This window comes from Dipodomys merriami, unplaced genomic scaffold, assembly GCF_024711535.1.
Source record: "Dipodomys merriami isolate MVZ:Mamm:240054 unplaced genomic scaffold, mDipMer1.0.p SCAF_8, whole genome shotgun sequence".
Taxonomy (NCBI): domain Eukaryota; kingdom Metazoa; phylum Chordata; class Mammalia; order Rodentia; family Heteromyidae; genus Dipodomys; species Dipodomys merriami.
The window spans coordinates 52218230-52232082 of record NW_027206401.1 but is presented as its reverse complement, the minus strand read 5'-3'; positions in this window follow the sequence as shown (position 1 = coordinate 52232082).

Here is a 13853-nt window from a genome sequence, read left to right as displayed (position 1 = left end):
CAGCTCAGTTCAATGAAAGGAGCAGATGTTGGGAGTGTGCCACCAGTGCGCTAGGGCTGCTTTCCACACAGGTGTGCAAAGAAAACCGTCAGCTCCAGCTTAAAGACATGTCGTTTCTACCTTTCATTCTGTAGTGAAAAGCTAGCTGACGGACAGCTGGAACTGATTTTTCTTTTAAGATTTAGATATCTTCCAAGCCATGATCTTAATGCAAACTTCGCAGGTGACACTGCCTTTAAATCTAGAAGTTAGTCCTTGAGGTGGAAGAGACATCAATTCATGTGCTTGTGACATTTTTTCATAGTGAAGAAGTTTTCCATTAGGCTTTCCTGATGGTGAAAGTGGAGAAAATTTACTTTGAAATACAAGATAAGTCTTCATCTTTCCTCAAGTGTTTACTTTGTTTTGTCACAATTCCAAAGTCTCCACATTTTATCCTAAGTACTCATTGGGTATTTTATAAACAGCAGTGAAAGATGCCCAACAAGAAAAATACAGTTACCATAAGTAATCCATTGTGTTAAAAGTTTTCTTTTCACCAGAATCAGACATACTACTAAAATTGGTATTTCCTAAGAAGGGAAATTGGATTCTAACAGGAGTCCACATTTTTGTTAAATTCTGATGCATGCAAAAGGTTGATTGTCTGGCAAGTGATAAAAGTACCTGAAAGGAGACACATATGCTAATTGATAAAACCTCACAGGTGCTCTGTTGATGTCTTTCCTGGCTAGGTTAACATTATGGTATAGACTTGCTTTCATAGCTGAATCCAGATGACTTGAACATTATCATACAAAGAAAATGAATCAGATGTTTACCTGTATAAAAGAAAACTTTTTAAAGAAAATGTTAGAAGACAGAGTATATTATTATTATAGTAAAAATATTTGTCTTCTTCTAAATGATAAGAAAGCTCAGATATTTTTAAGACAGCTGAGTGCTGGTGGCTCATGTCTATAATCCCAGCTACTCAGGAGACTGATATCTGAGGATCAAAGTTTGAAGCCAGCCCAAGCAAGAAAGTCTGTGAGACACTTACTATTCTGGAAGTGGAGCTGTGACTCAAGTGGTAGAGTATGAGCCTTGCACATAAAAGTTCAAGGATAGCATCTAGGTTCCAACTTCAATCCCTCGGACCCCCTATATCACACCCTCCCTACACAAACAACTGTAAGACAATAGGTTTTATTTATGATAACATATTAATTCCATATTTCCTAATAAAATAATTTCCCCTAAAATAAGTGAATCTTGTAAAAATAAGATCTCGAGGAGAAAAGGGAATGCATCTTTGCAAAGCATTTCTGGCACATCTGAGGTAGAAAGCTAGACTCTGTCTTTCCTTTGAATGTATTTTCCAAACTATTTTTTCAATAAAGTCTTCCCTGACCATCCTGCTTTGACATTACAAATCACAGTCTCCCTCTCCCTAGCTGGCCCTCTTTCTTCTGTATCCCTCCCTCCACCTTTTCTTTTTTCATAGAAAGACATACTGGAAAAGTTACATGTGATCTTATATTCATTAATTTCCTCCAGTAGAGTGTAAGCTCCAAGATGACAGTGATCTTCGCTTCATTCACCACTCCATCCCAAGCACCTAGGATGTGCTGAGTTACCGAGTGGATGAAGAATTTCTGCAGGCTAGTGCAGTTCTCTTTCTCTCCCAGAAGCAACTGCAGAAACAAGAGTCCCTAATAGATAGGAAACGCTTCATTATGGAGTCAGTGAGTAAATAACAGGGTGTAGTTATTCTGGCATAAAAGCAGGCTATACACAATGGCTCAGTAGCTATGCGCATATGACCGTATAAAATGATGCTTATTGAAATGAACTCCAAGAAACGAAAACAAGAGTTGAGTTTTGTTATTGTTGCAGTTGTTTCTTTTTATTTTCTCCTTTGGTTTACTCCCTGGTGTCACTGTTTTTATTTCTCTACCCTTTGTCTTGTATATAAGTTTATCTGATTTGTGAAGGGAAGAGGAATCACAGAAACGGTGGGACAAAGAGTAAAGCAATGCAACAGTGATATTCACTAGATACTATGTTGGAAATTAACTTTACCACTTTGGTGGAGGGTAGTTGGTGGAGAGGTAAGTGGGAGAAAATGAGGGAGGGGTTAACACTATTCAAAAAGAAATGTACTCATTACCTTACTTATGTAACCTACAACCCTGTACATCATCTTTAAAATTAAATTTAAATTTAAAAAATAAATAAAAGAAGGCTACAAATACAGAGTATTCTAGGAAGTCTAGCCACTCTATGGCCAATGAGTGATAACCTCCAGAACATATAACACAGTAGGAAATGACCTTTCCATCTGCAGGTAAACTCTCTAAGTTGACAGAAGACATGAATCCAGACTTAGGAGGGACAATTTAATTTAAATTATAAACATAAATAGTTTCATACTTTTGTAAAAAACATTTTAATATCTTGGTTTTTAAGTGCACATAAGAACAGAGTGAACACATCCCTGGAAATAGTAAGGTTTCATGCTAATCTGTCTTGAGCACTGGGAAGAATTTTCAATGAATAATCTTGAACCATTTATTACATTTACTTGATCTTTAAGATGCTGATGAACAAATCAGAGGTATAAGAAGTAGCCACTGAAAAGGTAACTATATAGGAATGGGGGAAGGACTCTCATAACTTCATCTGAGAAAAAGAAAGAGGGTAAATGTGACTTTTTTCTAGATTAAATAAATACAAACATGTTGAAGGGCACATTTTCAAATAAAAGGACTCATGCTTTCTTGTAAATTCTAATTTCTCATGTTTTAATGGGCTCTAGACTATAACATCAATTTGAAATAAATTAAACTTTTTACTGAAATAAAGAAAATTTGAAATAAAATCAAATAAAATGTTGATGCCTGTGGTCTAACTCATTCCTGAATGCTTTGCATTTTATTATAATTTCTGCCTTTCTAGAGAATTCTCCAGTGAACTGGCACTCAGACAGTTTCCACAATGAGGAAGTATGGAGGTCAAAATGAGTCACTTCCCCCAATACAGTGTGATTCTTAACACTTTTCTCCCACTAACACTATACCTTATAAGATACCTATACTTTACTGATTTCGTTCCTTTTTCCACTGACAATTTAAGACTAGATTCATTTATTGCCTTGGGATCAATTCTTAATCAGTATCCCTGGAAAGATCCGTCCATAAAATTTTCAACAATTTGATTGCCCCCCTCCCCATTTTCCCAAATAGTATCTTGATCACCAATTTTCCTGTATTTTTTTCCCTAAGATCATCGAGGTTTTTGAGAGCACATCTTCAACTTCCCTTGGCATTCTCTCTCTCTCTCTCTCTCTCTCTCTCTCTCTCTCTCTCTCTCTCTCTCTCTCTCTCTCTCTCTCTCTCTCTCTCTCTATATATATATATATATATATATATATATATATATATATAGATGCTTCTTGAGGGAATTTAGACAAATGTGAAAAAACCTCACTTATAAATGAACAGTGCTTTAGGGTCTCTGCTCTTTATATATTACTGAAAACTGGGTGATGGATTTGCAATCCCCATGGCCTTTATCTGTCACTTCTTAATAAAATCACTGCATTGCTTCCATATGTTCAGTTATTATACTTCCCCCATTTCATTTTGGCCCTTGTCCATGCTCTATGACTGAGGATCTAGTGACTTTCCAATGGAATGTCAGAAAACTTGCTGAAAATTGCCATGTTGGACACTAAGTCTCTGTTTGAGACTGTACATCTTTATTAATAAAAATCACTCTACTCCATGGAATCATGATACCTCCAATTTTTCTTTGCAATTTTTTGTCAAGACATGAGCATATTGATTCATTTTTCTCAATTCAAATGAAAATGATAGCATTTAAAATCATTGACTATCTGGGAATCATGATATCCCTCAGACACATACATGAGGTTCTCAAAATCTCTTGCTCATTGTAGTAGGTTTAGTAATCTTTCTCCAAAAGTTATGTCTACTTGACACTTGTATATGATCTTATTTGGAAAGATGGCAGTTGCCAATATAATCAGTTAAGGATCCAAATGAGAATATCTGATAGGAAACAAAAAAGAATGGACATGCACAGGCAGAGATTTTAGTGCTGAATCAGACTTATAGCCTCTATCACTGTAAGTAAATAAATTTCTGTTGCTTTAAACCATTCATCTTGTGGTGATTTGTTATAGCAACTACAAGAAACTATTAGTATATACTCCTCTCTTTCCCCCTCTCCTTTCCAATATTTCTCTTCTCAGTTAGTTTCTATTCTCAGAGTTCTTCTGAAATCCCATCTCCATGTCTAAAGCCACATTTTAAAAGATGGACAAAGAAACCCACCCAGAAAAGGGTAAGAAGTCTGAATAGTCAAGAGAGTTAAGGGAGACATCAGAGACGCCTGTATATTTATTTTTTAAATAATTGTGGTACATAAGCAGAAATCACAACTTTATGTTATAATTTAGTTAATATGCAGTGAAAAAATTCAAATACTAGAATGACACAAATATTAGCTATAGTTGTTAGTGATGTAGAATGCTATATTAGAACTGGCAAAGGCTAGATACTTAAAAAAAAAACAACAAAATTTCATCAGAGTCAAGGAGGAGGCTCAGATCTAAGGATCATGGTTCAAAACTAGCCCTGGCAAGGAAGTACATGAGACTCTTATCGCCACTAAAACTGACCAAAAAATGCTAGAAGTGGAGCTGTGGCTCATATGGTAGAGTGCTAGCCTTGAGGGAAAAATAAAAAGGAAGCTCAGGGACAGAACTAAGAGACTGGCACACACACACAACTTTTTTTTCCAACAAAAAAGTAAGTTTTCATGAGAGATCATGCAACAGTCTTGCTGGAAGAAGTCCAATAAAAATGAGATAGCCAATGTCCAGACTATCTATAAATACTTCAGGCATTGTTAACTAGTTAAATGATCTTTGCAAGTGATCTAACTTGTCTGGATGTATGTCCTAATACAGAAAATAAAGTATAAATATTAGTCATTTAGGGTGGTTGCTGTATGAACAAACAGCACATACCGAGTTAGAAAAAAAAACCACAAGCACAAAGCACCAAAGTTGCTTTTTATTTTAAATCTAGATAGCTTTGCATAACCTTATAGCTCAAGGTCATGTAGTAATTAATATCACAGCCTGCTGCCTGTCTTGCTGACCTTTCTGGGAACCCCATGGTTCTACTAATAGGGACTTCACTTAATGGCCTTTTATCCGGCTGTTCTCTATGGTTGATCTTACTGCTTCCATAATCACTTTTTTGGTGATCTTTGGGCTGGAATCCTATAATCTATTTGTTATTAATTAGCATTTGCATTTTTAAGTTTTCTGCATTTTAAAATGATCAGCTAATTCAACATTATTCTTGGTCAACATTCCCAGGTTTGAAAGAGATGTTATTATAAAAATCTCCTCAATCCTGTGTCCTATTTTCAGCATTGATACTCACAGGACACTACATTGGAAGTGATCTTTACAACTTTGGCAGGGAGAGGGGGGTGGGAAGTTGGGGGAGGAGGGGGAGGGAAGGGATAGTAGGAAAAAAACAAAGGAGAGGGTAACAATGTTTGACAAGAAATGTTCTCATCTTACTCATGTAACTGTAACCCCTCTGTACAGCATCTTTACAATAAAATAAAATTTTTTAAAAATCTCATTTTTTTAATGTTTTCAAGTATTCCTCAGTTGCCCTGGATTTTAATATATGAGCAGCTGAAATTCAGGATGTTTTGTTCCATATTTCTCCAAATTAGTGACTTCTTTCCCTTACTTTTGGAGATTTTTACTAATGCCTAAACAAGATTTACACACACATAAAATTCTTTATAACAAGTTACAGAAATAGGAGGAGATACATTTATATTTCTGTTTAAATATACACATTTCAACCTTAGAACTGTTTAAACATCCAGATTTATTTTCATCTTTGGCACTTGACTAATTTCATCAGTTCAATTTCTTGATTAGAAATTCTTAATAAGACACTCCCTAGGATATAGTAATAATTAAGCTCAGAGGGACTGGTATCCCTACTATTAAGAAATAAAAAGTTTATAAAACCTCTTTCTATCACTTCTATGAAAAAAGAGTTCTTTCACATTTGAGTATTAGTTTTGCTGCTTTTACACATGGCAAATTAATTTTACTTTTATAATTAGGTGAGGTGTTCCAAATCTAAATTAACACTTTTGGCTTTACTTTTTGAGAATACCTACTCATTATTCTCTAGCAACTTAATGGTTGTGCCATTCTATGAACCAAAATAGTTAATGTAATCTGACATTTATGACTTCCACATAATATCAACTGCTAAAATTTGAAAAGAGGTCTCTATTCAGAAAAAAAATCTCAAACTAATAAGTATGCACTCAATATTAAAATAGGGTCAGAGATCCTTTTCACTTTCATTACATATAATTTATGCTACTTGAATGTAGTTTAATAAGGTCATAAAAATGCCAGTTGCGGTATCTCATAATACTTTTTATAAACTGGTTTTACAGTCTCTCCTTTGTTCCAAAGTTCAAAGTGACAATTGAAATGCACAAGTTGCTTAAGGGTTGTTGAAGCTGTCTCCTGGAAAAACTCCTGGAAAAAAATACATAAATTATACATGTATGTATATGAAACAAAGCTTTCATAAAAATTTGTATATTATCTACTTATAAGCATGTAAAATATCCTATTTGCTTAAGGTATATTTTCTAAATGTAAAATTATTTCTTAAAATCTTGACAATTAATGAAAGACATTTCTTTTTTCCAGGTGATATTTCTTATTTCCAGGTGATAGGTTGATATTTTTTCAATTATGAGGGAAAAAACAGAATTCAAGAAAAGGCTAATTTTATATTATTCCTCTAGCCTGACCCTTTTGTTAAGATGAGATTAAAATTTCCCAACACTTATTCTTCACTTGGTCAATGTCAAACAAACTCCAAGGTGCTCTTACAATGGTGGCATTGTCAGCTTTCCATGACTTCATTTACTTGCTGATCACTGCTTTACTTCCTGTCTGAGGTAAATAGGGCTTTGCAAGCACTTCCTGCAAGTCATTTCAGAGGAGATAAATTAAATAATGATTGCAATGTAATATTGTGATAGTGCTAAAATATTTCCTTCATGTTTCAACTTTAAGCACAAGTTTCCAATAATATATAATTTTTCATTTGCTAGCTCAAACTTTTGGTTTTATTAAATTCTACAGCTGCACACAGTATTTATGCATTTGGTGACCAACCTTGATAGACTATAATAATACTGAGCTAGGGCCTTTATATAAAAATAAAGAAAATTTCAAAGATCACTGTCGAATCAAGCACAGATATTTTATGAAATTTTCTTAAAAACATCAGTTGAACAAAAGCATGAGCAAGTTAGTGAGCCAATATATAAATTGTCATTCCACCTTTGCTTTATCTTTCTGAAGACTTCCATGTTTTATTTCTATTATCAGAAGAATTATTCAGGAAGGCCACAACAAAGTGATTCTTATTTAATACTCAACTCCTGTGTAGAGGTTTTAGCTAATTAGATTTTCGGTGAATATGTAGTTATTCCTTAGAATTGTTTATTCTATCCTGCTAATGACAAGAGGAAGAAAAGAGCACAGTATTAATACTACACTGTCTGAGAGGATAACACCAGGTAACTTATTGTCAGAAATGGGTTAATTTCAGCACTTGTACTTACTAGTATGATCATGGAATTGCCTCACCTGTGAAATAAGAACACAACATTCTGTAAGATTGAAATCCAAACAAGATAGAATAGAAAGTATAATACCTATCATAAAAATAAGGTATCATCATCATTATAGAGAATGACATGGCATATAAGCAGTATGCATAGTTCACTTCTCTATTCTGCAATATTCAATGGAGACACTGACTTCTCAAGTGAGAAACTTGTGCTTTTCATAAGATAAATAGATCCCACAGAATCACTGACACACCTGGATCACTAGAACAAAGGTCCTTGAGGGAATCAGCAGGAAATTGCTAGAAAATGGGCTCAATAGGATAGGAAACATAAAGAGCAGAAACATTCTCCTCAAACCAATACTGTTTGGCTGACAAAGTCTAAGTCTTTTGGGCCTAAAGCTGTCAGCAGTCACCACTTCCTGATGTTGAGTGTAGAGAGATACCTAGCAACTTTCATGAGAAAATGTGAAAAAAATCAGAAAAAATTTGAATGATTAGACAAAACGAATACTAATAGCTATGTGGAACATATGCATACTCAATACAAACCATTTGAACTTACAAATTCAATAGTTGAAAAAGAAGTTTCACTTGATCCTTAAGAAACAATTTTGTATCATTTTAAATATGGCTTTCTTCTTTCTCTGTAACATAATCTCCATACTTGAAGCCATCATAGATGAATGTTGTATTTTTCACTCCCAGTTTTCTTCAACCTTCCCTCCCATCCTCTTCTAATATAGGAAGCCTGACCTTGGAACCTCACTCAGTGCTGCTCTACTTTGTGTCTTGACCCTCACAGCCTCCAGATGGGCTATCAACCATTGTTATTGTCTTGTTTAATTGTTAAACAGTGGCCTGAGGATGGATTTAAGAAGTTGAATCCAAGCCTATTGCTGGTGGCTCACACTTGTAATCCTAGCTACTCAGGAGGCTGAGATGTGAGAATCACAGCTCCAAGCCAGCCCTGGCAGAAAAGTCCCTGTGAGATTCAGATCTCCAATTAACTCAAAATCCAGAAGTGGCTCAAGTGGTAGAGCACTAGCCTTGAGCACAGAGACTCAGGGATAGTACCCAAGGCCCTAAGTTCAAGCCCCACAACCAACAACAACAAACAATAAAGTTAAACCTAGAGGGCCTGCTCATTAGGATCCAACCCCAGAAATACTATTAGAGGCCTCTGACATGTTATTACATAACTTTCTGAAAAAACAAAACCAAACCATGAAGCACACACAACAACCAGAAATAAAATGTCATGAAGGACATATGATGGGGATTAAATATGAAGAATTATTTTGAATCCATGTTGTAGATGGGACCCTTGCAAGTTTACAAGAGTTTCACAAGAAGAAAACAACCCTGAATGAATGGTAAACTGTGAGATGATCCCAGCTTACTTTCCACTAGGTCTTATGCTTATTGCAACTTCTTCATAGAATAGAAGCCTCTGAACACACATGATTTGACATGAAACCTGTATCAAAATTGTCTAGTAATTTCAAGGAGCAAAGTGATAATCCTTGAGGTTGGGGTTGTTCCTTTGGGATTCAGAAGTGCTTGTGTGACAGATTAAAAATAAGCATCAAATTTCAAGATTCAACACTCAACATCATGCTGAAACCTTCAGGCAGATTTCACAATGCTAAAGACAAAGCCTCTATGGGGAATGGTGGTGGGGGGAGGAGGAGAATGGGAAGGAAGGGGAAGGGGAAACAAAGGAGGAGGCTACAATGCTTGATAAGAAATGTACTCATTATCTTGCCCATGTAATTGTAACCCCTCTGTACAGTATTTTCACAATTAAAAAAAAAAGCCTCTATCTCTATTTTGTTTGTTTTCATTTTGTGATATTTGGATTTGAAATCAGGACCTCATACATTTTCAGCTTGCTTGCTTGGCTGGTGTTGCATCAATTGAACCACACAGCTAGCCTTGATTTTTGTTGGTTATTCTGGAAATGGACTTTCATGCCTGAGCTAGTTTTGAACCATGCTCCTCCAAATCTCAGCCTTCCAGATAGCTATGATTACAGGTATGATCCACCAAAACCCAGCTGAAAGGCTTCAATTTTTTTGTCTGCACCTGAAAATGTCCTGGAACTTACTGTGTAGCCCACACTGTTCTGGAACTCAGGATCTTCCTGTATCACCCTCTGGATGGTGGGACTATCGACATGCACTAGCATAATTAGGTAACAAAAGCTTCACGAAAAAAATCAAAAGATCCATCCATTCTACAAATTTGAAGTTTAACAAAAGCAGGCTCTTTCCTGCATATCAACCATATTTTTTCTCTACTTTGCTCTGTTTGAAATTCTTGGGTAAAATTGTAAAGAAAGGATAACTGAGCAGGAATTTGAAGTCAGAGAATCTAAAAGACTGAGAACACAAATGTAAATCAGAAACTTGGGGGAAAACCTTATTAGTATGCATGTTATTGATTTGTCATTTGGACAGTAGTGAGGAAAAATTTAAATAGTTATGAACACATCCAAGCATTGATTCTTGCCAGATGAAAGTGACAATTTGCCCTTCCAAGCCTTAATTTATTTTGGAAAATGAAGGTATAATCTATAAATTACTATGAAATATTGTGTCCAAAGGCACACTGTGGGACAGTTGGTTCAGAATAGATTTTCAATAATTTGCAACTACCATTATGAACAAGAGCAGATTACTCATGTTTTGAAAACAGATTCTTTCTCAGCAATTGTACTCTTTTTCCTTATATACAGAGTTCTCTGTTCTAATCATCCCTTGAAAGTCATTGTGAGACTATTTGCTACCATAAACAAAAATACCAAGGATTTTTAAAAAGTTCTCAAATCTCAAGCATGAATAGAGAAACTCTTACAACCAGACATTTTTCTTTAACTATATAGACCTATCTATGAGAAAGAGACAAACAGAGAGAGGGAGAGAGAGGGAGGGGGGAGAGAAAGGAAAAGCAAGAAAAAGGAGGGAGAGGAGGAGGAGGAGGAAGATGAGAAGGAATGAGAGAAAATTAAATAAATGATAAAAATGGAAAAATTACTGAACCAACCATTAGAAAATGACATAGATAAATAATCTGTATTTTCCCTCAAAGGAAATTGTTACATAATCCCATTCTTTCTTATGTAAGCGAGTTCACTTGTCTTTAAAATATTTCCAATTGTTTGAAGTCAAATTGAAAGTAGGCAGAAAAAAAGATGCTATGTAAAGTATTTGAGCTTAGATTTGTAAAACAATGCTAAAAACATATTTATACACAATACTTTAGGATAACAGATTCACAAAAGTTTCCAGTAGATTATCTCTTAAAGATCACAGACCATTTTATTTATATTAATTAGTTCTATGCCTTAGTGAAAAAAACTATTTGATTCAAAATGCTTAAAAGCCAATGCTTTATTTATGGTCCATCATAGCAAAAGGAGTGTTGGTGATCATACTATGCAAGTTAGCACTCAAAGATCTTAGTGATAATCTTGTGCAAACAGATCTTAGTGATAATCTTGTGCAAACAGAATATCTCTTAAGTAATCATTGAGTAATAATGGACAATCCATTCTCAAGTAGAAAGTTCAAAAGCTCCTTTTGAGTTTCTTAGAGAGGATTTTAAAAAATTTATTGTTACTGTAAAGATGATGTACACAGAGGTTACAGTTACATAGTCAGATAAACAGTGCATTGCTCTTTTGTGAGTTCATTTTGCTTAGCCTCATCTTATATTTTTCATATATATTTTTATTGTAAAAATACTGTACAGAAGTGTTACAGTTACATGAGTAGGGTAACACATACATTTCCTATTGAGCAGTGTTACCTCTTCCTTTGTTTTCCTCCTCCCACCCTTTCCCACTCCCCAACTCCTTCTCCCCCTCCCCAAAGTTGTAAAGTTCGTTTTCAACATAATGTCTTATACATCTTATTATTACAATGGGTCAATCTCCTCATTTCAGCATTTTGTTATTTCCCTTCCCCTTCTCAAATTACAAAAATGTATAAACAAGATGCAGAGCACTTGAATCAAACAGTGAAAATGGGTTACACCATGGGGGAAGAACATATGAAAGAAACAAAAAAATCACATGGTACATTATAAATACATTAAAAACAACAGTAAAAAGGATAAAACTGCTTGTGTGCCTATCTTGGGGTTGATTTCACTTAGCATCATCTTATATTGTCATATGCACATAGCTTTTGAGCTTTTCTGCTTGCCCTAGACATATACTAGTTATTGCAAATGAGGGAGACCATGGGACCTATGTTTCTTTGGGTATAGCTTACTTCACTTAATATATTTTTTCCAAGTCTTTCCATTTCCTAACAAATGGGGCAATGTCATTCTTTCTAACAGAGGCCTAGAATTCCATTATATATATATATATATATATATATATATATATATATATATATATATATATATATATACCACATTTTCTTGATCTGTTCATCTACTGAGGGGAATCTGGGTTGGTTCCGTATCTTAGCTATGGTGAATAATGCTGCAACAAACATGGTTGTGCTGGTAGTTTTGGTATGACTTTGTTTGTGATCATTTGGGTAAATGCCCAAAAGTGGGATTACTGGATCATAAAGGAGTTCTATGTGGAGTCTTTTGAGGAACCTCCATACTGCCTTCCAAAGTAGTTGTAAAAGTTTACACTCCCACCTACAATGCGGTAGGGTTCCCTTCTGGCCAAATCCCCTACAGCCTCTGTTGTTATGAGATTTTTTTTTATTATAGCCATTCTAACTGGGGTGAGGTGGAATCTCAATGTTGCATTGATTTGCATTTCTTTTATGGCCAGAGAAGTTGAGCATTACTTCATGTATCTATTGGCCATTCTTATTTCCTCTTCAGAGAAGTCTCTCTTTAAGTCTTTAGCCCATTTATTAATCGGGCAGTTGTTTCTTTGAGTATTTGTTGTTGGGGGATTTAGTTCTTTGAGTTCTAAGTATATTTTAGATATGAGACCCTTGTCCATTGTATGGCTAGTAAAGACCTTCTCCCAATCTGTGGGCTTTCTATTGACCTTGCTAGCTATGTCCTTTGCCATGCAGAAGCTCTGTAATTTCATGCAATCCCATTTGTTGAATATTTCTTTGATTTTTTGAGTTTCTGGGTCTCTATTAAGAAAATTTCAGCTTGTGCTAAGGAGCCCTATTCCTTCCTGTAATGTTTTCAGGGTGTCTACTTTTATTTCAAGGTCTTTGATCAATTTGGAGTTGATTCTGGTTTAGGGTGATATATACAGATCTAGCTTCCATGATCAAAAAGGATTAATTTCAGGGATGCAAAGCTGGTTCAATATACACAAATCAATTAATATAATTCACATCAACAAGAGCAAGGACAAGAACCACATGATTACCTCAACTGATGTAGAAAAAGCATTTGACAAGATCAAACACCCCTTTATGATGAAGGCTCTGGAAAAACTAGAATCAATGGAACATTCCTCAATACAATAAAGGCTGTGTATGGCAAACCTATAGCCAGCATTATACTTAATGGCAAAAAGCTTAAGCCATTTCTTCTAAATTCAAGAATGAGACAAGGATGTCTGCTCTCTCCACTCCTCTTCAATTTAGTATTAAAATGCCTAGCTAAGGCAATAAGACAAGATGCAAACACAAAGGAGATACAAATAGGGAAAGATGAAGTAAAACTCTCCCTCTTTGCAGATAACATGATCTTGTATTTAAAGAACCCCATGGACTCCATTCCCAAGTTACTTGACCTGATGGGAAACTTTGGCAAAGTAGCAGAGTATAAAATTAACCCTCAGAAATCCATGGCTTTCTTGTATGCCAACAATGAGACGAGTGAGGCTTAAATTAGAAAAGCAACCCATTTTGTAATAGCCCCACAAAAAATAAAATACTCAGGAGTTAACTAAAGTGGTGAATGACCTCTACGATGAAAACTTTAAAAACCTGAAAAAGGAAATCAAAGCAGAACTAAGGAAGTGGAAAATCCTCCCATGCTCCTGGATTGGGAGGATTAATATCATGAAAATGGCAATATTGCCAAAGGCTATATACTAATTGAATGCGATACTTATCAATATCCCAACCTCATTCTTCAATGAAATAGAAGCAATCCAAAAATTCATATGGAACAATAAAAGACCCCAAATAACAA